The 25,025-nt window shown below is 40.2% G+C and overlaps 1 protein-coding gene across 4 annotated transcripts in view; it reads left to right on the forward strand.

Annotated features, from left to right (window-relative positions):
* Positions 1 to 25,025, forward strand: part of MBD5 (methyl-CpG binding domain protein 5) — a 108,654-nt gene that overhangs the window by 27,523 nt on the left and 56,106 nt on the right. For all 4 annotated transcript variants that reach the window (XM_088168398.1, XM_088168400.1, XM_088168401.1 and 1 more), the window contains exon 2: positions 14,378 to 14,471. The gene's annotated coding sequence lies outside the window, so the exon portion shown is untranslated. The remainder of the gene's footprint in view (positions 1 to 14,377; positions 14,472 to 25,025) is intronic.

Genomic DNA, 25,025 nt, shown 5'->3' on the forward strand with positions numbered 1-25,025 from the left:
AACCCTTTCACTGCCAACTTTGGTATTCCAAACATTGCAGAGTGACTCTTGTGCTCATGGAGTTGAAGGAGTGATGGTGAATGTCCAGGGCTGCATCCTCAACACTGACACAGTTTCTCAGTAGCTTTTGAAATTAATTCCTGCAGAATGGAAATAAGGTTTTGCCAATCACAAATGGATTGCCAAATTTCAAATACTTACTTAGAAGAAATCTAAGCTAATTCAAAAATCAAGAATTCTTGTACAACTAAAGCGTTTTTAGATTAATTTTTGAATTCTGTAGCTTAATAAGCTTTAGGCACAAGGCAATTCCCTATATCACATTATTTTTGCTGTTGGGTTGCAATGTGCTGATATAAATGAGTATATTCTGATGTTTGCAGGTGTGAGAGGTTGCATTTAAATGAAGTACAATTTAAATCAAGTCCATCTGCACTGGCTATAGATTGGCCTTCTCTCTCCATTTATTTTTCCCTCCACAAGTGAATGATGCCATGTGAGATTCCTGATAGATCCTTCACAACTCTTTATAAACTCTCCAGCAAATAAGGAATATTTGCTGAATATTACTATTATTAGCCTTGATTACTTTTCTGATGAAAATCTTCATATTTTTCTAAACAACTGCAGACTCTTGAGCTGGCTAGTTCAGGAATTCTCAGATAGTTTTTTGCTTTTTAGCAGCTGCTGAAGGACTGCTCCCTGCTCTGCATTTAGGGAATGTTTGCCTTTTTCTTGGTCTTTCCTTTCTTGCAGCCTTTTATGGAACTGCTTTGGTCACTTTGTTGCAGTTTCTTCTTATTAAAAACCCATTTTTAAGAGACTTGATTCTTAAAGAGAATTTACCTTTAGTCTCTGAACCTTTCCTAAATATTCTAAATAGTTGCTTTGTCTAGACTTGTACCTCGTTTGTGTTCTTACTCTCAACTCCATGTCACTGCTAGATAATCTTTTTTGTAACCTCTTTGTAACTTTTTTCCACATTTATTCAATGTTCTGCACTCACTTTATGCTCAAAGTCTTGACATCGAACACACTTCACAATTTCTTCAACACTTCAGTTATTTTTTTATCTATTTTTTGATATACCAGGTAATACCAATGAATATATATTATTTCCATTAATTTGCTTTCTTATTTGCAAGTTCAAGCACAAATTCACAATCCACATATTCAAGTATTTTAAACAACTTTAGGATCTATCATCACTCAAAATAGTAGATAATGCAATTATCATGTCCCCCTAATTGCCCTAAAAGTTGTAGCAAAGAATTTCTTTGTCATCTTTAGACTTTGTGGACTCCAATTTATGTGGATACCAGACCTTACCTTCGTGTTTACTACTCATATTGATTTTAAATGCTCATGAAAAGGGAATTTCTTTTCCCAAATGCAGCAGCAGTTTGTGACTTCTTCAGCAAAGAAATCCCAAAAAGAGGGATCTTGGAAATATTAAGTTAAAAATAGTCCCTGTGGGACCTAAACTTCATGTTGACTTTTCTCTGCTGTGTTTTGTTTTGTTTTGTTTTTTTATTTTTTGTCTTCCTTAAGAGGCTATTGGAGTTTAACTGAGGACACAGTCCAGAATTTAAAATTTAGTAGTTCAAATACACAGAGGTTAAAGATTGTGACTCCATCTCAAATCGTGCTTTGAGTGAAGCTTTGCACAAGAATGGTTTTGCCACACAAATATTTTACTTGAGTTGAATATTTTTTTTACACTTTTCACTTGCACAATTGCAAAATTGAGATTGAAATTTGTGTCCTGTTTGTTCCTCAGTTTTAGTGAGAGCCCAGTGCCTGTTTGATCCAAGCTTGCCCACAATTCCATGGAAGGAAAATAAATGCTGTGTGTGCAGGAGTAGGGATGGAGAACATTTCAGCTTTTCCACCTGTGGCACAGCTGGATGAGTGAGAGAAGATGAAAGCCAGAAGATCAAATCAGTTTGGACAGGAGAACTGAAAGTGCAGGAGGTCACCAGGTTCTCATGTGAGGAATTATTACCAGGCTAAAATGGGGGAGTTGTATTTTTCATTTATAAGATTCTTGTTGACATAAAATAAGAAAATAAGAGATGATGAGGAGAACTCACATCAGTGGAGAGAGATCAGAGGGGAAGATTAAAGTGATTTAATTTGGGGGATGAAGAAATTTCAGGAGCCCAGACTCTGGTCAGAAGGAAAAGATGGATTTGGGGCTGCAGAGCAAAGCTTGAAGAGGGAGGTGGAGAGGAGAAAAGTCATAAAAATAAATTAATAAAGCTTTGAATTTGTAAGATAAAAATCTGTCTCATGTTGTTGGGCTTTGTGTTTGGCACCTCCCACTATCCCAGGTTGCTCCAAATCCTGTCCCAGCCTGGCCTTGGTCTCTTCCAGGGCTGGGAAATCCACAACCACTCTGGGCAAGTCACTGACCTTGAGCCACTGAGGAAATACCTGATGGAAATAATTGGGAAAGAAGCCTGGGAGGGATTCAGGGAGCCTGGAGTGGGTTCAGTGCATGCTGGGGATATGGAAGGAGGCAGGTGAGAGCACCCAGGGAGACACAGGAGAGATTTGCATCTTGGAGCTATTTTAGACTGCCTCGTTTTCCATGGGGAATTCCCATTCAGCAAAGAACAGTGCCATTCTGCTGGAGTAATTCAGTGATTCTTTGTGATAGAATCTTATATTAGAAACTTGTTAAATTGTAGAAAATACTCCAAGAATTAACCATCTCAGCAAAGCTTTTAAAAATAAATGAGTGTTGCAGAAAAGGGGAATTGTGCAGGTAGCACAAAGTTAACCCAGGAAGCAGCTTTACCTTCTAACCACATTAAACCCAAAGCTTCTGATGATTAAATTATAACATTGTTTATACTGAGTGATAGAATTCCTAAGAAGTCCATGGAATCTGTGCCTTTTCCTAGCAGAAAGCAGTGACTCAACAACAAACTGACACTGTGACCTCAGCTGCCTAAAAGGACCCAACTTGCCTGGAAAAATATTTCCTTATGTTTCAAAAGAAAGGAAAATCTTGCTGAGGTGTTAAGATTTGTTGGCAGTATCTCTTGCTCCTTACAGTAGGCAGAATTCAGAATATCTCAGACCTTGACAACCAAGAAATGAAAAGTTATGGGACAAGAAAATCCAGATTTAAATCTTCCCCTGCTGAGCTGGCAGTCTGACTGAAAATTGTTTGCATGCTAAGGTGGAGTTGCTGTGAGTAGTGGAAGGAGCAGTTGAAATGTCTAAATGGAGCTGTTGATTGGATTTAAGGAGATTTATTAAACTTTTCCTGTTCACCTCGTGGACAGTCTTTCTGCATGTTTATGTTTCATTTCCATGGTAAATGGGGCCCATTCTCTATCAGAAAGATGAATGTGAAACAGAGATGTGGCTTTAGTGATACTCAGAGTACAGTTGTCATCCAGGGAGGGGGAATCACAAAAGGACATTTCTTCCTGGAGGGTATGGAAAAGGCAGAGGAAGACATTCCTGGAGGTGTACAGGGAGAGGCATGGGACACAGCTTGGGAAAAAAGGAGATTGCAATTAGGTACAAGGAAAATTAAAACTCTGGAGAGAGTAAAATCTGTCTTTGTAGGAAGGTGAGACTCGATTGATAATGGCCTGAACATCCTGATCAAGTTGGACCTCCCTGGAGCCTTCCAGAGCTCCTTTCCAGCTGCTGCACTCTGTGATCCCAGCCCAGAGGAAGTGTGGATTTTCTCTGCAATAAAGGAGTCAGGAGTCCTGCCCTAGGTCAGCACAGTGAGGTCACTCTGGCCTGTGACCACTCCAGGATTTACAGGGCCCCTGGCCTTCCTTTTGGCCTTGGTGTATTAGCAAAAGTTAATTCGGATTATAATTAGTGCAGCAAGAAATGAGGTGTAAGGCTCAGCTCCTGGCTGTGTGAGTGCTGGGGAGGGGTGAGGTTCAGGAACAGGAGTGAATGTGAAAATGTAGAAATCTGGGATCAGTTTCTGATCACTCATAAAGTTACATTTACTCTGTGCTAATTATTTGTTTCTTCATCTAACCATTGGCTTTCTTGACATCACACTGGTTTTCAATGGCAGGATTATCAGCAAACACATAAACATTTATCTAGGTCGATTTCCTATAAAACCATATCATTCTGTATTAACTTTACACAGCAAAAACATTTTAGATTTTCTGTGAAGAGGATTTTAGTATGAGATTTTTGTCCTGCTGATATCCAGTGTGTATTTTCATATTTGATTATTTACTGTGTATTCCTGCTTGCATTACTTGCTTTACACAGGTTACCAAAATCAGAGATTTCAGGAAATACCTGGGGTTTTTGGTTTTTTTTTATAATTTCAGTACCAGAGACTCATAGATCACAGAGTGAGTGCTGGACACAAATATCCCATTTTAGGAGCTGGCTGCAATGCACTGGAAGGGATGTAACTGGTTTATGACTTATGGCCATGTCTGCATGGACACTCACTCCAAGGGATTCCAGCCACATGATTTAGGATTCCTACTTCAGGGCTAAAATGCTGCTTTGCCTTATTTATCAAAGACACTGGAATGTGCCTTTGTCTGGTCTCTTAAGGAATAATGGTGTGGAAAGAGGAAGAGAGGGGAATTGCAGGACAAGGCTTAACAGCCTCCGTGGGTCTGAGATTGTAAACAGGGGGAGATAACAGGGAAATGCTCAGGCTGGAGTAGGGAATTCCAACTGGAAATAAAGAGTGAAATGGAGAAAGAGATTAAGACTAAATGTCGTGGAAGAGCATTCAGCAACACTCGTGGCTTTTTAGATGATTCTTCCAAAGAAAGCAAGGGAAAAACTGTTTTGGGACAAAGACCCTTCTTTTTTCTTTCTCTTTTTCTTTTTTTTTTTTGATTGCTTTTTAATTTTTTCCTGTTTCTTTCCTTTGGCTTAACCACTCCATGTAAAACAATCTCATCTGGGTGTACAAAAGAATGCATGAAATTCTGGAGGCATGGCTGTGGATCTCAGCATCCCTGGCATTGCTGTGGTGATGCCACAAAACTTCACCCAGCCCTGGGGATCTGGGACTGCAGCTTCCTCATGTTGCACATCTGGAGCAGCTGCATGCACAGGGTGTGTTCCACAGGGTCCTGGAAGGGATTTTAAACCCCATCCCATTCCACCCCATTCCAGGGACACCTCCCACTAATCCCAGGTTGCTCCTGGCCTGGGACACTGCCAGGGATGGGACAGCCACAGCTTCTCTGGGCACCCTGTGCCAGGGCCTCCCCACCCTCACAGGGAAGGATTTCTTTTCCATAGTAAAGAATTCTACTACTTCATTCTCCATGGTAAAGAATTCTATTTATAGTGAAGAAGTCTTTTTTTTTTTGTCGTAAAGAATTTCCTTCACTGACTTCAGTGGGACTTTTTCAGAGAGATTGGGGTGGTTCAGGATTTAGTTTTAGATGAGTTGAAAAACATGAGAGTAAAAACTGGGCTGAAGTGGGTTGAGATGAAGAGAGGAAGATGGAAGAAATGAGGCTTCTATATGAGTATTTTGCTTTTTTGGTTTGTTTTTAATGCCTGTAAATGCTGCTGCTTTATTTACCATGAGAAAGACCTGGATGATAATTCCAGCAGCGGTGTGGACTTAATTGTGGATTTAATTGGAGATTAGAATCGTTCTGTAGGAGCAAAAAGAGGGTGTGTATTTTATGGGTGGCAAAGAAACCACTCAAATTGAATCTTTTAAATGGGTCAAACAGCTGAAAGTTTTGAACAATATCATTGACATGGACACTCCTTGGCTGAGCTTTTGATGTCTTTCCTTGATAACTTTTATTATTATCTCCAATGGCATAAAATCCCTGCAGATCAAAATTGCTTTGGTGCTTTAAACTGATGAGTTAAACGGGCAACACCTCCCTGAAAAGGATAATTTGCCTTTTTCTCCAGCAGCCAAACTGTTGGACAGAGTTCTGCCCACTTCCTCCTGCCCATTCATTCCCTCTCCACATGAAAGTTTTCTCCTCTTTTTGTGGTGGTGTCTCTGTGGGCAAAGAAATGGAGCAGATAAAACAGATTTTAGTGTTTTTATTGGGAGGGATAATTCAGATGGGTTCTACAAAATCTCCTCCAGTAGGTTCAGGTTTTGGGGGGAGTTTTTTGTTTTACTTGGACCTTTGCATTTTTCTTTTTCCCACAGTCATATTTCCAGTCTCCTACCTATCCCAAACAACCATTAGAAACGAAAAGATCTTTTAAAACACGAAGAACCTCGAAGAAACTTTTAAGTTTAAACCACAATTTTATTCTTGGGCTCCTTGCTTCCCCAGGAGGTTTTATGGCAACTCAAAAGACATTCCAAATTTCCTTTTCTTGGAGAGCAACCTGTCTTATCCATGAATTCCATAACTTATCCAAGCAGCTTTTCCACAGTTAGGTTGGGAAGAGGCAAACTGATCCATCGGGATCCTGGAGCCAGCACAGCCCTGCTGCTTCCTCCTGGTGACAGAAAACAGGGATGTGCCCATTGTGGCTCTCCAGGGAAATGGCTGGAAAAATGAACAAGGTCGTTTTCTCCACAAAGAAAAATAAAAAATAAAAAGCCAAAGCTCATTTGAGGCAGGCAGGAAGGGAATTGTGCTGTTCTCTGCTGCTGCTTTAATTGTCCACGTGGCTGTTGTGGAGATGTGTGGGATGATAGTGGTGCCTCTCCAAGGAGCAAGGCAGTTTCCCTGCAAGGTTTTCTTTTTACTGAAGATAAGATGGAAATAGTAATGATGGAGACAAAAGTGATAAGGGCAGGGATATCAGAAGGAATGGCAGAGTAAAAGCAGAGAGCTGTGACTGACTGTGCCTGGAACAGGGATTTGTACCAGTGGAAATCCTTGTGGCTTCCTGAGCTTTGGAGAGCACAGGTTGCTGAGAAAAAAAATTCTCAAGTCCACCCAGAATCATGTTTGTCCTTATTTTAATAAAAAAATAAAGAGGGGCAAAAACCTATTAAGACTTTTTCTTTAATGTGCCTAAACCCTCTGCTTTTCCAGCAGGCAGCACAGTGAGCTGGGAGGAAATAGGATTTTATCTTCTATTTCACAAGGAAGGAATACGGGCACGGCTTCAAATAAATTTGCTATTAAGAAAAAGTCCATTATTACATGTAAGGAGTGTTCTGAAGTTTCCAGGAGTGATTTGCAGGGGCTGATCTGTATGAGCTGCACAAGCAGCTGAAAAGGGAGATAAATTCCTTTCTGTTAGGAACACAATCATCTCTCAAGGTATTTTTTATTAAATTAGATTGGCGTAACTAAAGTGCTCCTGATGTCATTTGTGGATGCTCCTAAATCATCAGCTAAAGAGCAGCTGATCTAAGTTTGGCCAAAGAAAGAAATGAAGTTTTAGAAGATTATATTCCTTATTGCAATCAATCAGAATTTGATACTTGTGTACGGGATTGTTTTAAAAGCATTGTAATTATGGCAGTGCTATAAATCTTATGTTAATGGAGAAGGGAAAAAAAAGAAATATGAAATGTGACCCATACTTTAAACCTAAATATTCAGTGGATGTTCCTTATGGAATGAGGATGAAGGGAAAGCAGGTGGAGTGATAGGTCTGTGTGAATGTAGGCCTGGAAAAGTGGGATACATGGATTAAAAACATTTTAATTTTACATAAAGTCTTTTCCTAGATTTCAGTTTGATGCTGAACATGCCCTGCTATATAAAGAAGTATTCCTTTGTTAAATCTTGGGGGATTTGGAGGCACTTATGAATTAATTTGTTTCCAAGAGTTCCATCAAAAGAGAAATCCTTTGTAAAACTGTAGGTGTTAAAATACAGACCAAAAAACATTTCTTGGTCTGGGAAATTAGACACGGTTCTTAGCTGAATATTGAAATTAAAATGCAGAAAAGACCCCTGAAATCTGTTAATTATTACTCTCAGATTTCAAAGAAATACTTTTCTAGACTTGCTTGCAGGTTTCTTTCCTTAAAAATAAACAAGATATTTATGATTTCTTGAAAATCCTTCCAAATGACACCAAAATTTATTGTTTAAACATTGATAGCAGCTAAATAAATTAAAATATCCAGGAGAGGAGGGACCAGTTCAGACCCAGGACAGCCCCAGCCATGGCAGTGCCCAAAACCAGGCAGAAAGTGCATGAACCATGATATAAAACTCTGCTTTTTGTGCTGAATAATTATAATTCAGTGAAAATAACAGGAAAATACTGTTGAATGGAAATTGTCATAAGATCAGCCAATTAACACAATTTTTCTGTTGCATTTGATTGCCTTTTCTGTCCTTGGAAGAAGCCAGAAAATAAACCAAGAGATGTATCTGAAGAGATGCATTTTTTTCCTTTTGGCTGCATCAATACATTCATAAATTTACAACATTTTGGGCTTCTGAATGTTTCTAATTTCATTTTGGAGGAGAGGAATATTTCTTCAAACAACTGAGGCTCACCACTGCACCATTTTTTCCCTTTTTAAAAAGAAGTCTCTGAAGAGATGTCATTGTTTTATCTGCAGTGAAGTGTCCTCTTCTCAGGTTTTGATTCCATGTCAACATTTCTGGTACCCAGTGTTTGAAAGCACAGGAGCATTAATTATTTTATAATAGTAAAATGTCAGTTGTGTCCAAAATAGAACTTTTAGCCCAACTTGCACCATCTTTGCAGGTTTTAAACGTGAGCACAGCTAGGAAATAACCATCCAGAAATTAAAGCTTTGTATCCACAGTTGTCTCATTCATCCCCTTCGGTTTTTAGCTCTGAGTTTAGAAAAATGGGAGTGTGGCATCAGTTGCCTGTGCAGATTTGTTACAGACACAGCCTGCCCTGGAGGCAGCAAACGCTGTCAGGGTGACAGCCACTGCCACAAACCAGAGGGAAATATTTTTGGAACCATCCAAACAGCAGAGGAAGAACATCCTGTTATAAACACACTGATACTTGCATGGCTGGAAAAAATATTATTCTCTTTTCTTCCTCAAACACCCAAAAAAAAAATTAAAAAAAAAAACAACAACAAGGAGTGTTCTCATTCTCACCCTTCCATTCATTTTTCTGGGTTTCACAAGTTTGGGAGAGCCCTGGCTCTTCACAGGGTTGGAAGCTGACAGGAATTTTTGTGTTTCCCTTCCAACTGTGTCACCACCCTAGCAGGGATTTGAGGAGGTCACTAAAACTCAGTGTGCCACCACGGTTTTGTGGGAGTGAAGCAAAGCTCTGTCACCTCCACGTGACTTGGGAGGAGAATCAGGCTTGGGAGGGGATTTTTGGATACAGGAAATGTTTGGGTGAATGGCAGTGGAGATGCAAAAGGGTTTTTTTTATACCTGGAAATGATAAAAAGCCAAAAATCCTTCTTTTTTTCCTTTTTTAATTTCTTTTTTTATATTGTTGAATTTGCTGCTGCATCACCTGAGAGGTGAGTGACGTGTGAGTGGTCACTTGGTTATTTTAATGAGTCTGAATGCAGAGAGCACTTGGGTGAAATATGAGTAAATCTCATTACTCTGACAGTGGTTGCCTGACTACAAAGAAAGTTTATATTTAGTAAACTACTCACTCCTGTGACCTAGTTTGCTGGGGATGATCATTTTCTTCGAGTGGCTCTGAGCTTACTTTTCCCTCTTCAATTTCCATGAATGAGGGATTCTTCCCATCTCTGAATTTCTGGGCTACTCAGAGCAAGGAAGACTCTTGGAAGTTGATTCAGTCCATGGATTCCATCCCAATATCTCATCTCTGGCACTGGGAGCCATTCCCTGTGTCCTGTCCCTCCATCCCTTGTCCCCAGTCCCTCTCCAGCTCTCCTGGAGCCCCTTTAGGAACAGGAAGGAGCTCCCTGGATCCCTCCTTTCTCCAGCTGAACATTCCCAGCTCTCCCACCCCCATGGTCTCTTCTGTGCTCTGTTACTCTGTTCAGCTTTAAAGAGAGATTAGCTGCTAAAAAAAGTATTTAAAAGTAATCCAGAAAGGAAGAAAATGGAGATATTTGTGTTTGGAAGATAAATGGGATTTCTTTCTAATGGAGTTTGTGTCTTGTTGAGGGCTGGGGGATTTATTTCTTCCAGAAATATTTTGGTTCTCAGAAATTTTGATAGTGCTGGGATTTTGCCTATAGTAAAAAATAAAATATCTGTTGTCAATATACATAGAGAAAACGCATTTTTTTATTCTACATACTTATGTGCATATAATACTTAAGTGAAATATGTCTTATAATATTCTACATATATTATAATATATGTAGAATATGTGGGTTAGACTTAAATATGAATATATAGAGACAAGTATCTGACACAGAATCCAGCACAGCATCCCCAGAACTGCCCTTCCCCAGAATACCATTAAATTTGTAAAATTTGTGAGACTCTCCTAATTTGACTTAAAATATCTTCTTGTTTTCTAATGGTAATTAGAAAATCCTGTTCTGTTGGTGCCAGTAAAATGGTAAATAACAGTTAAAAGCAGGATGGAATTCTTCCTTAGGACAATCTTGGAGTAGACTCATCTGTCATGTGATCTCATTAGTCCTTGCTCGCTCATCTCTGACAAAAACAATCTGACCTGCTTTATTTATTTCTCACTTCAAACTATTAATTTACAAGAAAGATTGAGGCAGCCCTTTCAGCATTATTGTGGAAGAAAAAAAAAAAAAAAGGAAAACATTCGTGTTTTCCTCCTCCTTCTTCTCCAGAGGCAGCTTTGGGATCTGAGCTCAGAGGAGAATCCATCCCTGCTCATTCCTGCATATTCCTGTTCCTGCCCTGCACCCCTCAGGTGTGAAAATGCAGCGTTTTTCCAATCTGCTGCTCCTTTACATTTGCCACTACCAAAATAAAAAAGAAAAAAAAATAAATTAGGAAATATTTTCCTAACTCTGTGTGCAGATATCGTGTTATGCATCGAAAATTTCTGCTGTTTCCTGGGTGCATTTATCTTGCTGTGGAATAATTTTCATGTGTCTGGAAGGATTTTTTTCCTCACAAACAAGAAAAACACCTCCCAGAGGCAACAACTGATGGAAATTGCAGAGGCTTTGGAGTTTTTCTGTGGTGGTGCATCCCAAATATTCCCTTATCTAAGAGAAAATGATGTGAGATTTTGCACCTGTCTGAGCTGATGGGTTTCTTTTCATTCCTAAACATCCCTAGGAAGCTCAGGCATGTTTGTCACCCATGAGATGGAAGAATTAGCATGGAATCCTGGAATGAATTGGGTTGGTAAGGACTTTAAAACCCATCCAGTGTCACCCCTGCCATGGCAGGGACACTTTCCATTATCCCAGGTTGCTCCAAGTCCTGTCCAGCCTGGCCTGGGACACTTCCAGGGATCCAGGGGCAGCCACAGCTTCTCTGGGAAATCCATTCCAGGGCGTCCCCACCCTCCCAACCAGGAATTTCGAACTTAATTTTGATTTAGTGATGAATTTTTGAGCATTTAATAATTCTTGTCATGTATTCAGACAGTTCAGCTCCTTCAAAGTCGTTGCATGGGAATAAATTAACAAAAACTTATAGGAAGTTTCATATCTCAGAAGATACGAAATGTTGAGTCGTATCTAAAGAAATGTTTTGTCCCCAGTCCAGGAAGAAAATTTAAAACAAAAAAAAAAAAAAAAAAGAGAGAGAAATCAAAACAGATTCTTCCATTTGAGCAGAGACATATGTTTGGTGGGTTGGCACCAGACTAGGATGCAGAATCCTGTAGAACCAACTCTTCATACTCTGGGATATTTAGAGGAACAACATTCAAAATAAGGTGCTGGAGAATATAAAGAAAAGAGAAACATTTTAAAAAGAAGAACGGGGGGTACCTGAAGAGCAGCACAAAGGAATTCCAGGCACTCCTGGGCTGTGGTGACCAGGAAAGGGTGGTCAGGATCCATAGGGACCTGCTGGATGGGGCTTGGAGCACCCTGGGACAGTGGGAGGTGTCCCTGCCCATGGCAGGGGGTGACACTGGATGAGCTTTAGGGTCCCTTCCAGCCCAAACCATCCTGGAATTCTGTGCAACTCTGTCTTTACTTGGGTATCAAATGTCTTAGAGGAATCAACGCTGTTAATGACAGAAATCATTTCATTCCATCAATAAATTCCCATTAATTGGGGGAGAGGTCACAGTGACTCATTCTGGTCTTAGGGTGATGATCATAAAATCAAGCAAAGAAAAAAATGAAACACTCGGGTGCCATTCAGCAAAATTAACAGGTCCCAAGAAATTCAGCAGATTCCCTTGAAAGATGTGGTTAAACACAGAAGAAATTTCTTCCCAGTGCTGTGATGCTCCAAGCCCTTGGAGAAGGCTTAGAGGTTTTGAGAACAAAATTAATGATACCCTTACAATTATTGCAGTTGTTCTGTTTGAGAGTGATGATTAAATCCGATCAGAAATAACATCTGCAGTGGGAGCAGAGTTTAAATATCTGGATTGTGGCTGTGCAGTTCACAAAGAAAATAGAAAATATCATCTATTAACACAAAAAGCAACGTGAGAATGATTTATTTGTCAGGCAGGAAAAAAAAATACAGATCTTTTCATGGCACTGAAAAAAATCTGGGGAGATTAAGAACTGAATGGGAAGTTTGAGGCACAGTTGATAGAAAACCTCAACACCAAATTATGTGAACAAAGTCACTTTAAGGGAAGACTCAGAACCACTTTGGAGACTCCAAACAAGATCTGTTTAAATTGGCAGATGAAATACTACATTATCATCCCAGAGCTGCTCCATATTATGTGTTCTCCCTTTAAAATGCCATTTTTCACTCCAATTCTCAATCCATTTCCCAGTTTTCAGCACGTGAGCTTTCCTTTTCAGAGCCACTGGTCCAAACTTCTGTGCTGAACTCATTAAAGAAATCATTTGTTGGATCCTGCCTTGAATTCTGCACCAGTTTATTCCTTGGACTTCGTTGGTTTAGGCTCAGGGTTAGGCTTAGGCTTTGGTTAGAGACCAAGTAAAGGACACCAAAGCCAACAGAGGTGTCAAAAAATGGTGCTGGTTGCACTTGGTGATCTCAAGGGCTTTTTCCAACCTTAACTATCCTGATTCTGAGGAGCTGTAGGGTTTGGCAGCACAAAGTGTGGATTTAGAGCTGATTGGTTTGGTTTGGTGGTTTTGGGGTTGGAAAAGCCCTCCAAGGTGATGGAGTCCAAGCTGTGACCGTCCCCACTTTGTCACCAGAGCCCTGAGTGCCACCTCCAGGCATTCCTTGGACCTCAGTGTCCAACATTCCTTGGATTGGGTTTTCAGTGATGCTGAGCTCATCACCAGATCTTTTTCACCTCTCGCTTCACAGAAACTTCTGGCACTCCCAGGTCTTCCTTGAGCCTTCAATTATGAAAAGAACTTTTTTTTTTTCCATTCTTCTCCTACCCCTCAAGCCCATATCTGGAAATTCCCCACCAATCTGCCAGGGCAGCATCACCTCCAGGGCCTGCACAGCAGAATTTTAGGACTTGCCTGGCTCATTTTGTGCCTGCAGTGTTTTGCCCACACTGCTGCATCCATTCTCAGCTGGGCACGACTGCAGGGACACACAATTGCTTTTTCAGGTCTGCATGAAAAAGGAAAGGAGAATAATCATGGGCAGTTTTATTTCAGAGACTGCTGGGAATTCTTTCCTCTACGAGGATTTTGCATTTTTGGATGTTCTAGACAGGGCAGAGTATCCATGTAGGGATTCCATGACTGGCTGGTTGATGGGAGAAGTTGGATTGAAAGGTGGTTTTTTTTTTCTCTGGTGATGGAAGTCAGGGGAGTTTTCCTTTGCTTAGACTTGGATTCCTCCATGCTCTCTTTTTTTAGAAAGTCTAAACCAAGTGGAATTGACTTAGTAAAAAAGAAAAACTGTTTACAAGACAAAAACTTCTGGGCCTGTTGAGTTTTCTGGTGATTTAATTTTTTTTTATATTTATCTTATCATAGCTACAGTGCTGAGATATGAAAGCAGCACTAACAAATTATGCTCTGGGCTTACATTGTTGAATAATTTTATTTTTTTCAAAGCATAACTGCAATTTCTAGTGACCTTGTCTTCAAGTTGCCTTTAATTTCAGTCTAGGGAGGTGGTTTAACTTTTCATAATCTATTAGTGCTTAAAATAAGTCACATTTCAATACTAATTTGTCATTTTATTTAATTGAAATTTTAACTCACGGGATCCTTGCTGTTGTTATTTTGCTATAACAGTGAATTCCCCAAGTCAGGTGTATTTTTAAATATACTAATGCAGAATAATTATCATATTCCTCTAGCCAAGCAATCCCTTCCCATGTAGTAACTGTTTATTTTTAACAGCAGCTCCTAAATGCACGTATTTCATGAAATTGTGCCATTTTAATAAATAAATCAATCAGTATTTGATTCTCCTGGCTGATTTTCTGCTCTGGTGGTGTCCTGCAGATCCTTGTTGACGATGGTGGTCGCTGGAGGCAGCACTGTTGAAGATTTTATCATTTACAGACAAGATCTCTGAAATTTCCTTCAGACAGCAAAGGTAACTCCAATAATCCACATCATGCATTTGTCTCCAAGTAATAAATTCGGGTTTTTTGACCTCCAAAATTGAGCAGCAGATGAAGTTTTGGGAGCCTGACCACTCTGCCGACTTTTCACCTCTTTTTTAATGTTTATTTATTCTGAAGTGAAAAATAATAAATATCCATGGAAAGAGCTCAATTTCTTTTCCTCCTTTTAGTTACAGGAATATCCTTAGCTTCTCTTTTTTTTTTTCCCCCTGCACTTAATGTTTTTCTTTATTCTTCTTTTCTCATGAGTGTTTTGACCTGCAGATCAGTTACAGTATTTTTATGGTACTAAAAATTTAAAGAGTAACTGAGGAGGTGGCTTATGCTCAAAAAGACAAAAATGGGGTGAAAAAAAGGGTAAAACAGTGATAAATCTCTGGAAAATTTCTGTAGGATTTTAGGAGTATGATTCCTTTAAATTAAATATTGAAAGCACGAATCTGATGTGTCCTGCACCATTTATTTCCCCTGCTTGTGTTATTTATTATCAATAAATGATCCAAATAAATGGGAGGATATTCAGGAGAGTTTTGTTTATGGATCATTTTTTTCCTATTTCGAAAGGAACTCTGTATAACACCATAGGTAATACGAACTTTTTTTTTTTCTTTTTTTTTTTTTTTTTCTATTATGGAAATAGAGCTAATTTTCCCACTCATTATCTGCTGTTAATTTAATGTGTGGCAATATCTGAAATTTAGTGCTGATTATGGCAGTAGATTTTTGGTTAGCAGTACAGCTCATCTATGAGCAAACCAATTAAGACATCATTTCAGAATATAATTGAGCTCCTAATGGGGCACTTGAATTCACTGGGAATTTACATATTTGCTTTTCTTTGCTTTAGCAAAGAGAGGTCCAAAATGAAAACTGCAGCTTCAGTTTTCAACTTCTGGAGGCACCAACTCGAGCTGAGCCTTTTCAAAGTGAAGCCTGTAAAATACTCTTGAAGAAAGGCATGGATAAATTCATGGATAAGCTCCTTAATTCTCAAATTTGAACTTTAGATGCCTCTTAGGAGGTGGGAATTTGAGGAATACAACCCCCACTGTTCCTATAATGCTGAGGCCCAGGTGATGCTCTGATGCAGCACAGTTAAAACTCATTTAAATACAAAGTTTGTTCAGTATTTGTAATTTATTTTCTTCTTTTAGTCAAATCAGGATGTGTTGGGAAAGGGCTCATTCTGCAAATCTTTCTAATACATTTATAATATATCCATATATGTAATCTCTATTTTCAAGCAGTATCAAGAGAGAATTCTTGCAAGTGCCTTGTTAGCCTACACAAATTAAAGTGTCTCATTTATGGAGTCTTTGAAAATGAAGGGAAAAAAAATGAAGGCAGATCTCTTTCCTTTTCATTTTCCCTTAGTTTGGGGATTTTTTTGACCCTCAGAAGGAAGATTTTTCCATTTAAAAGGCAGACAGAGCTGAGAGAGGTTATTTATACCTCTGCCTTATTGAGGGGTTGGGTTTGTTTTGTTGTCACTCTTCCCTTCCAGGATAGACCTTTACATATGTTTTTATTTGTTCTAAAATGGGAAGCTACACCATTTGGAAAACCAAATGTTTTGGGGGAATAATTATCAAAGTCTGTGTTTGGGTTCCAAAAAAACCTTTTTGCTATGTGAAAAACTAGGGCAGGGAAAGTAGTTTTCTCTGTAAGGTTCATGTTGTACTGGTTATTTCCTGAAAGTTTTAATATGTACATGTGGATAAACCTCAGGATGCTCCAGTGAAATCCAAGAAAACATTTAGTTCTCATTCTCAGCATCTTAACTTGTATATTGTACTCTTTTTTTTTTTTTTTTTTTTTTCTTCCCCCACTAAAGTGCTCACAGCTGTGCAGGTATTGCAGCCACTGCTGCTGTTCCATTTGATCTATTTTTAAAAGCAGGGGCTCTGTGGATGGAATCCACATTCCTGTGTAGTCCAATACTCCCAAACCTTCCTGACCCTGCCTCACCCACTCAGAGCTCGAGCATTATCTTTAATTATATGATACCATTGCTATTTTCCTCCATAGGAAACCCTGCCATTAAATAGATGGAATTTAACCAGCAATCCACTGCCTTTAATTGTTCAATCCTTCCTTCCTCACTAATGTTCAGGCCTTTCCCTGCAGATGGAATTCACAATTTGCTTTTGTGCTTTCTTGTCCCTTTCACCAACAGGTTTTGGAGAATCCCACACTTGTTTGGGTTGGAAGGGACATTCAAATTTATCCAGTTCTGTGCAGAACTCAGGTTGCTTCAAGCCCTGTCCAGCCTGGCCTTGGACACTCCCAGGGATCCAGGGAATTCCATCCCAGCCAGGAATTCCCAATTCCCAACATCCCACCCATCCCTGCCCTCTGGCATTGGGAGCCATTCCCTGTGTCCTGTCCCTCCATCCCTTGTCCCTCCTGGAGCCCCTTTAGGCACTGGAATGTGCTGGAAGCTCTCCCTGGATCCTTCCCTTCTCCAGGGGAACATTCCCAGCTCTCCCTGGATCCTTCCCTTCTCCAGGGGAACATTCCCAGCTCTGCCTGGATCCTTCCCTTCTCCAGGGGAACATTCCCAGCTCTCCCTGGATCCTTCCCTTCTCCAGGGGAACATTCCCAGCTCTCCCAGCCTGGCTCCAGAGGGACTGGAGCAGCTCCTCTGGACTCTCCAGCAGCTCCCTGTTTTCCTTGTGCTGGCATTAAATCCAGCATTAACAGACACGTGGCTCTGCAGATGTGAGAGCACGAGTGGGGTTTGCCCCCGATCATCCTTTTAAAAAAATGGAAAATTCCAGTGTGGGAAGGGAAGGAATTCGGTGCTGTGCAGTCACTCAGTGCCCTTGGCATGCCCAGCTCCCAGGCTGGGGGTGTTTGTGGGGCACTGGTGACCCCAGTGCTCCCTGCCTGCCTCCCAGCTCTGCCATTCCCCACTTTGGGGTTTGGGGTTTGTCCTGAGGCACACAGGGAGCAGGGATGGCTTCCAGCAGTTTTCTCCTCTGCTTCTTTTTCCCTCAATTGTCATGAAAAGCAAGGAGCCCGCTTGCCTTTTCTGCAAGGCCTGATGTTTTTCTGAGAACAATCAATTTTCTGTCTCACTCTGTCTTCTTTCCATATGAAAGGCTTGGAGTTTTTATGAAATCCCAAGGTACTCTCTCTAACACAAGGTATAAACGAGTTCTACCTTCTTAAATTTAATAAAAGGAGACCTACTTCATTTGAATATTTTTTTCCCAAAGAAATTATTTAAAGGATTTGGGTTGAAAAAAAAAAAAAAAAAAGACATTTTCCTAATGTTGCTCTTTAATATCACAACTTTTAGAAGCATTTTAGAGCCAAATTTTCAAAGCACATTTGAATTGTAATAGATTTGATAAGTTGTTCTCTGCCTGAGCAGAAATTTTTGTACCACTTCTGCCAAGTTTTTGCACAGAGCAAGAAGTTTGTTTTCCCTGATCCCCATTTCTCTTCCAGCTGCTCTTTCTGAAACTGAATTATGGGCTGGAGCTTTGAATTTTTCCTTACACAGATATTGTAAATAAAACCAACTACAAAGGCTTTTCATTTTGAAAAAATTGGAGCAGCAGGCACCCTGAACAAAAGGAAATGTTCTCAACACTTCTTTTATTGTAGCCAAGTTAATCAAGCTCAGGGATTTCGTTGTGATTTCAAAGTTAAATGTTTAAGCAATGCAAAACTTTTTAATTCTGCAGTGCCTCTCTCTTTAAAATTCATACCAAAATAACAAAATTGTTACAGTTAATTCTTTTAATAGTTAATTTTTCTTAGCAAAGCTCAGGATTGGTTTCCTACAACCCCAGCAACTTGGAGACCTCCAGAAGGTTTTGAGGTTCTTGGGATATCTCCAGAAAATGTTGAGGGTTTGGATTATTTCACTCTGTGGTATTAGAAAATGTTACATATCCTTAGGTTTTCCTGAAATATCACAAGACATTTCTGTGAAGTAAAAGCCACTTTCTTTTTGCTGAAAGGGCTACTGGTTTAAAAGAACAGATAAGAGCTCTTGTCATTATTTATTAATTATAAATAATATTAAAAAGAAGAATGTATAGAGTAGTACTTAGAATAAACCAAATAATTCTTTTCTGTTGAAACCAAAATCAAATCATTGATTTTTGTTTCAATAATTCCTTCTGAAAAAAAAAAAAACCCTCGAGGGCACAAATTTAAAGTTTAGCTGTTAATGAAAACCTAATAAAAGTTGAGCTTTTTTACATGAAGGTGGCCTGAATGGTTGTGAAAGGATTCTTTTTTTTTTTTTTAATTTTGTGCTTCAATTTTGTTTTCTTTTCCCCTTCCTATCAATTCACATCCTTGGAGGGCCACTATCATGGTGAAAATGTATTAAAATGCTTCAGGAAGGCATTATCATTTCTCAGATTCTCAACTGACCTTTTCCTAGAAGGATCCCAGCCCAGGGAAATGCTTGCAAATTAAAACCAGGGATGCTTTTAAAATCAAACACACCAAGTTTCTGAAGAAAAGAGCCTCTCATCCTCTCCAAACCTGTGATGATGCTCCAGAGCTGAACACAAAAAGAGTTATTTTTATTTTTTTTTTTACCACATTCCTGAAAAATATTCCTGAGAGGTAAAGATTGTCACCAAGGTGGATCAGTAATTACCACAGTTGGCTTTGGCTCAGCCTCCCAAACTAAGTTTGGATCACTTCAAAGGATTCATCCCATCTCTTGGAGGTTTCATCACTGAATCATGGAATTATTTGGGTTGGAAAAGACCTTTAAGGTCACAGAGTGTGAGCATTAACCCAACCCAAGTCCAGCCTCAGTTTATTGGTGCCATGCTGAGAGTGGGGGCAAAAGCAGCTGAGTAGGAAAAGGGAAGGTGAACTCAAATTTCTCTTTAAAAACTCATCAAAAGTTAAAATATCTCCTCTTTTTTGATCAGTCCTTAATCCAGGAACTAAAACTCTTTAGGATACAGATCCCATTGTATTTTCCATGAGAGCAGAAATCTGTTTGATTTCTCATTGTTTAGATGTTAGAAAACAAAATGCTCTTGTTTCTCTGCAAAAATAAATGGGAGTGATCACTGGTCAATCTTTGTGGGATTTGATAATAAATAGTTCATGGGGAAGTAGCTCCAGGAGTGAATTCTTGTTTAATTCTTGTCCCAACAAGGGAACAGCAAAACCTGGCCACAATAAAAAAAACCCAAAAAAACCCTGGTCCCTTTAATAAAAGGCAACAGAGGAAAATCCTAAATATTACAGGTATTATAATGTGTATTTAACCTCCCCTAGATAATTCTAACACCATTCTTTAATTCTGCTAATTTTTATTTGGAAGTTTTATACCTTTACCAGTGCAGACATCTGTGTTGGTTCAGGCCTTTTTTTTTTTTTTTTTTTTTTTTTTTTTTAATATTTCCTTAAGTTTTCTCTTTATGTGCAGCACAATTTCAGCATTTGAGTGGCATTTGCAGGGGACAGATCCTGCAGGCAAATGAGCAGGTGACAGGAGGCACAATGGCACTCAGGAATAGTCTGACACGTGGGTGTTCCAACTGCAGGATCCTCTTTGTGTTCAATGAAGTTCTCATGGAGCAGCTTTCAGCAGAAATTGTATTCTCAGAATGTAAAATTCAATATATCCCCATCACACCCAGCCTTCAGCTGGGGTTCTTTACACCATTCCTGCCATCATTCCACCTTTTAATACCACCTGAAGTGCAAAAAGCTGAGTAAACTGCCTCTGAGTGTTGGATCAAAATGATACACACGTGCCTTGATCAGGTGAATATTTATTCACTTGGTTGTGATCCTTGGAAAGCAGTTCTTGGGAACTGGTGATGGGAGAGAAGGAATTTTGTTCCTACAAAGGGCACTTCAAAACTCACTGGAAACTACAAAACTTTTATCTTCCAGTGAAGCAAGTTAGCAAATCCCTGATTCAGGTGATGATACCTAAAAACAATGCACCCATGTTATCAATATTTGGCTGATTTTTCCATCTTTTAGGACTGTTATTAAGGCTGTGGGTAGCCCTGTTCTGTAAAATCCAGCTCTTTTACAATGTCTCATCTTGGAAAGGATTGTGATTGTTTAAAAGTGAGCCAGGCACCTTCCTGAGCATGAGGGTCTAAAATCTGGGGGTTCCTACCAAATGTTTTTCCATAATTCTGTTAGTTTTTCTCTTTCTGAGTACTTAAAAGGCTTTTTTTTCCTAATGCCTTTTCAGTGGAAATTCTGATTATGAGCTAGTCCGTACATAAAACTGATTTTTCTGATTGGTCTTAAATTGCATTTCCTTGATGATCTAAAATCTAAAATACATTTCAAGCTTTTAAAAATAGACCCACAGAAGGGGACAAGTCCCTGCTTTGACACAGATGTTTCTGCAGGAGGGCCAGTGCCCTCAGATTATCATGATGGTCCCATCTAAACATATTTAAAATACAAAATTACACATTCTCCGTGAATAGTTTTGATTTGGGCTGCAGGAATGTGGAGCTGAAATTCCAGTTAAAGATGGTTTCTAATTCTGAAGGAGCAGGCTGGCTGCAGCTGCAGGGACAGGGATAAGGACACACTGATGAGCCTGGAGCAGGAGCTGGGAATCACACACCTGTTCCCTGGGAAAACACACCCTGAGAGCTCGTGTTTAACACCCAAAATCACATTTGGGTGTTTTTGGGAAGGTGGGAGTGTGGCTGATCCATCAGAACAGGCTTTCAAAGCAGGAATATTTGTTGGGAAAGGTGGAGTGGGGCCCTCCCTGGCCATGGGTTGTGTGGCTGTGTCTGACATCTCTGGGGCTGATCCTGCAGGGATTTCATTTCCTCACCCAGATGGGTGGGGGCAGGAAACCAAATCCTGTAGGGAAGAAATTCTTTTTCTTTTCTAGGCATCCAGGGCAGAGTAAGGAAAGGCTCTGGAGTGACTTTCCAATTCCTAAAGGGGCTCCAGGAGAACTAGAGAGGGACAAGGGGTGGAGGGACAAGACACAGGGATGGATGGGATGTTGGGAATTGGGAATTCCTGGCTGGGCTGGAATTCCCAGAGAAGCTGTGGCTGCTCCTGGATCCCTCAAAGTGTCCAAGACCAGATTAAACAGGGCTTGGAGCAGCCTGGGATGGTGGGGATGGCAGGGATGGGAATGGATGAGCTTCCAAGCCCATTCCTTTTGGGATCGTATGAATTTAAGAAGGCACAGGCCAGAAGAGAGGCTGTTCCCAGCCTTCCTGCAGCTCCCAGGCTATCACCTTTCCCAGCCCCTGATCACAGCTCCCTGATCGTGTTTCAGAGCCTGGGACTGACACTGAGCTCAGCACAGCACCTAGAGAACTGGTTCCATATTAATTACCCAAAATAGTAACAAATTGCATTTTCTATGAAATTACTCCTCTACCTCTCATCTGGATGAGCTTAGAAATATTTTCCAACTTTAACCATTTTGTGATCTGGACTGAGACACAAAAAACATCTCAGTATTTTTTACATATTAAATCCTTCCTAACTGTATTTTTGCTGGTTATTGTTGCAGTCCATTATTCCTTGTGCACCTCCCTCAGCTGTGCTCGTGCTTCAGCCTTTCCTTGCATTTCCTGCAAAAAGGAAAAAGCTGGGAGAAGTTTGTGCAGGGCAATTGTGTGGGAATGATCTCCCAAGCGTTGGGAGCTGAGGATCCCAGCCCAGTGTCCTCCTGCCCTGCCTCTGGGGCATAAAGTTGATTTCTAAAATGCTGCATTTGTAGCTGCACTCCTGATGTGCCTTGGTTTTTTTATCCCCTAAATTACTGATAGGCACAACGTGGTAGATTTTAAACAGAGATTTCTGTCAGAGGCTAAAATATTTGTTAAGGTAAAAATTTGTGCTGTCCCAAATAAATAGTTAAACACCAAATTCTGAGGGGGATAAAATGGCATTGCTGTTTATTCAGAGCCTGCACTCCAGGTGTGGACTGACAGAATTCCACCACAGTGGAGAAATTCTGGAGGAAGAGCTAAAACCATAAGTGATTTTTGGGTTCAGGTCAGGGGGATTACATTTCTGGCTGGAAGGAAAGAAGGGTCTGGCTTCCTCCTCTGTGATCAATCCCTAAATGCAGAAGGATGTAAGAAGCTGAAAGCAGTTTAGCCCCTCAGCCTGGGATGTGAACTTGAAAAGTGGGATGAAGGGAAGGGGGACAAGGAGAGGCTGCAAGGATTACAGACTCTTCCTTCCATGTTGGAATAACAGGGCTGTGCTCCTTAAATTTCAGCTTAAATTCAAATTCATGGAATATTTACAATAATGGGAAGTATTCACTGAAAAGGGAGGGGGAAAAAAACCCCAAACCACAACATCCAAAAGATGTGCTGGACTGACACACCAGTGAATTATTTGTTTAGGTGGAAATAGAAATGGATAAAATAAGAATCTAGGATTGAACTGTATGTTCAAGCAGTGAACTAAATGTGATTTAGTGATGATAAAAAGGTGATTTTAAAGCAGACAGATTGAGGATTGTCCAGCTGGAATTGCTGAATCCTGGAGTCCTGACTCTTGATAGCAGAGCTGAAAAAGCATTTCAGTTACATTCCTAAATCACAGAATCACAGACACAGCTCTGCAATGACTGAATTTCATTGTTCAGTCCTGAATTTCTGTGTTCCAGTCCTGCATTCTGGAAAGGCCTCTTATTCCAAATACCTGACCCTTCTTCTTCTTTTCAAACATTTAGGTAACTCTGCATCAGGTTTTGCAAGATGAGCTCTAGGACAGAGATTCCAAACCAGTTAAATTTCTTCTGACCTGTCCTTGAACTCATCTAGAAACTCTGTCAATGCTGAAGCCATCCCTGTTGTTCATTTCCATGATTCTATAGCTTCAATAAAAGGTAAAAAATAAAGATTTTGGAGGAGTATTGAAGATGTTTCTGATGAGGTTTTCTTGTGAAGGTCTAAAGAAAATAAACATGAATTCTTCTATCAGTAGATGTTGCTGTAACATCTACAACGTGATGATTTATGTTTAATGAATTACTAAATTCAGGGTTTGGCCAACAAAAGTGAGTGGTGGGACAAGCTGTGGCACATCTGGACTTGTCCAATGGATCTTGAGTTTGTCCTTGTTCACAGCAGCTCAAGGCCTGATAGTAAAAGAAAACAGAATATTTCTGAAAGCTCAGAATGCTGAGTTGATGCTTTCAAGTCTAGAAAGCAAAATAGTGCAATAAACCAAAAACCTGATCTGTGCTTCTAAAGAAAATACACTAAAATAGCTGAAAACCTGCAACACCTTCAAAGCACCCTTTGAACATTAGAAAAACCTGCATTTTATCTCAAAGACAAGGCCTTGGTGTGGTGTCAAATGCAGAGCTTGGTGATCTCCAGGGCCTGGGTGCTTTTTCCCTTTTGTCATTTCCTAAGCACCTAATAAAGAATGGGAGGGCCATTAGGCTGGCTGCCTAATTAGGGTGATTTAATTTTTTAATAACTTTCAGTAGGTGTCACATTTGGTACCTCTGGATGGGTTCTGACAGGAGGACAGGGTTGAAAGCCTTTGGCCAATCCTTTACAGGAACCAAACTGTCTCTTCTGCTGTTGCTGCTTCAGGGTTCACCAGAACCAGTCCAAAAACAGCTTTAGGGATTTGGGAGGTGGGAGCAGAGCTTTCCTCATGTCCCTTAATTCCCTTGGAGTCACCCTGAGCTGTGCTGCTGCCTGGAGGCTCCCCAGGAGGTTCCCCAACCTTCAGTGGGAAGTTCTGTTTGGATTTTTGGGAGCAGGACACCAGTGTGTGCTTTCCCCATGGACACAGGCAGGGTGTGGGCAGTGATTCCCAAAGCTTCACATCCCGGATTATCGTGGGATCATGGAATGGGATGGGTTGGAAAGGACATTAAAGCTCATCCCATTCCATGGCCAGGGACACCTTCCACTGTCCCAGGCTGCTCCAAGCCCATCCAGCCTGGCCTTGGACATTTCCAGGGATCCAGGGGCAGCCACAGCTGCTCTGGGAATTCCAGCCCAGCCCCTGAACACCCTCCCATCCTTGAAGGAATAATCTGGGAAAGTGGTTAAAAACCACCAGGATTTCAGTATTCCAGAGAACACTTCCAGAAAGAAGTCTAATAGCTGATAACTTCACAATTAATATTTCAGAAAGCTCCCTGGCATCTCTTGGAATGCACTTGAGCAGCAATGTAACTTTTTGCCTAAAAAATAGCAGAATATGTTAAAATTGTATTGATGTTACACCAAAAGCTACCAAAAATAAATGGGATGCCTGCTCCTTTTTGTCCCTTCCAAAGAACAAAAACTAAGCCTAGATTTAAGTCCTTTCCCTGGCACTTTATTAAATTTAAAGAGAAGAGAGAAGATACATTGGCCCTGTTAGTGGTTTGAGAAAGAAAAAGTCACTTTTTAATGGAAAGAGAAAATGAGCCTTGCTTTGAGTGCTGGAAGCCCAACAGTTAAAAATCCAAGAAATCTTTTACTACTGCAAATCCTGCTCAGTTAAAGGGAACGTGGCAATTCTAAATCATCTGTCCCAGGAAATCAACACTGGTTTGAAAT

Source organism: Sturnus vulgaris, chromosome 7, assembly GCF_052056855.1.
Source record: "Sturnus vulgaris isolate bStuVul1 chromosome 7, bStuVul1.hap1, whole genome shotgun sequence".
NCBI lineage: Eukaryota > Metazoa > Chordata > Aves > Passeriformes > Sturnidae > Sturnus > Sturnus vulgaris.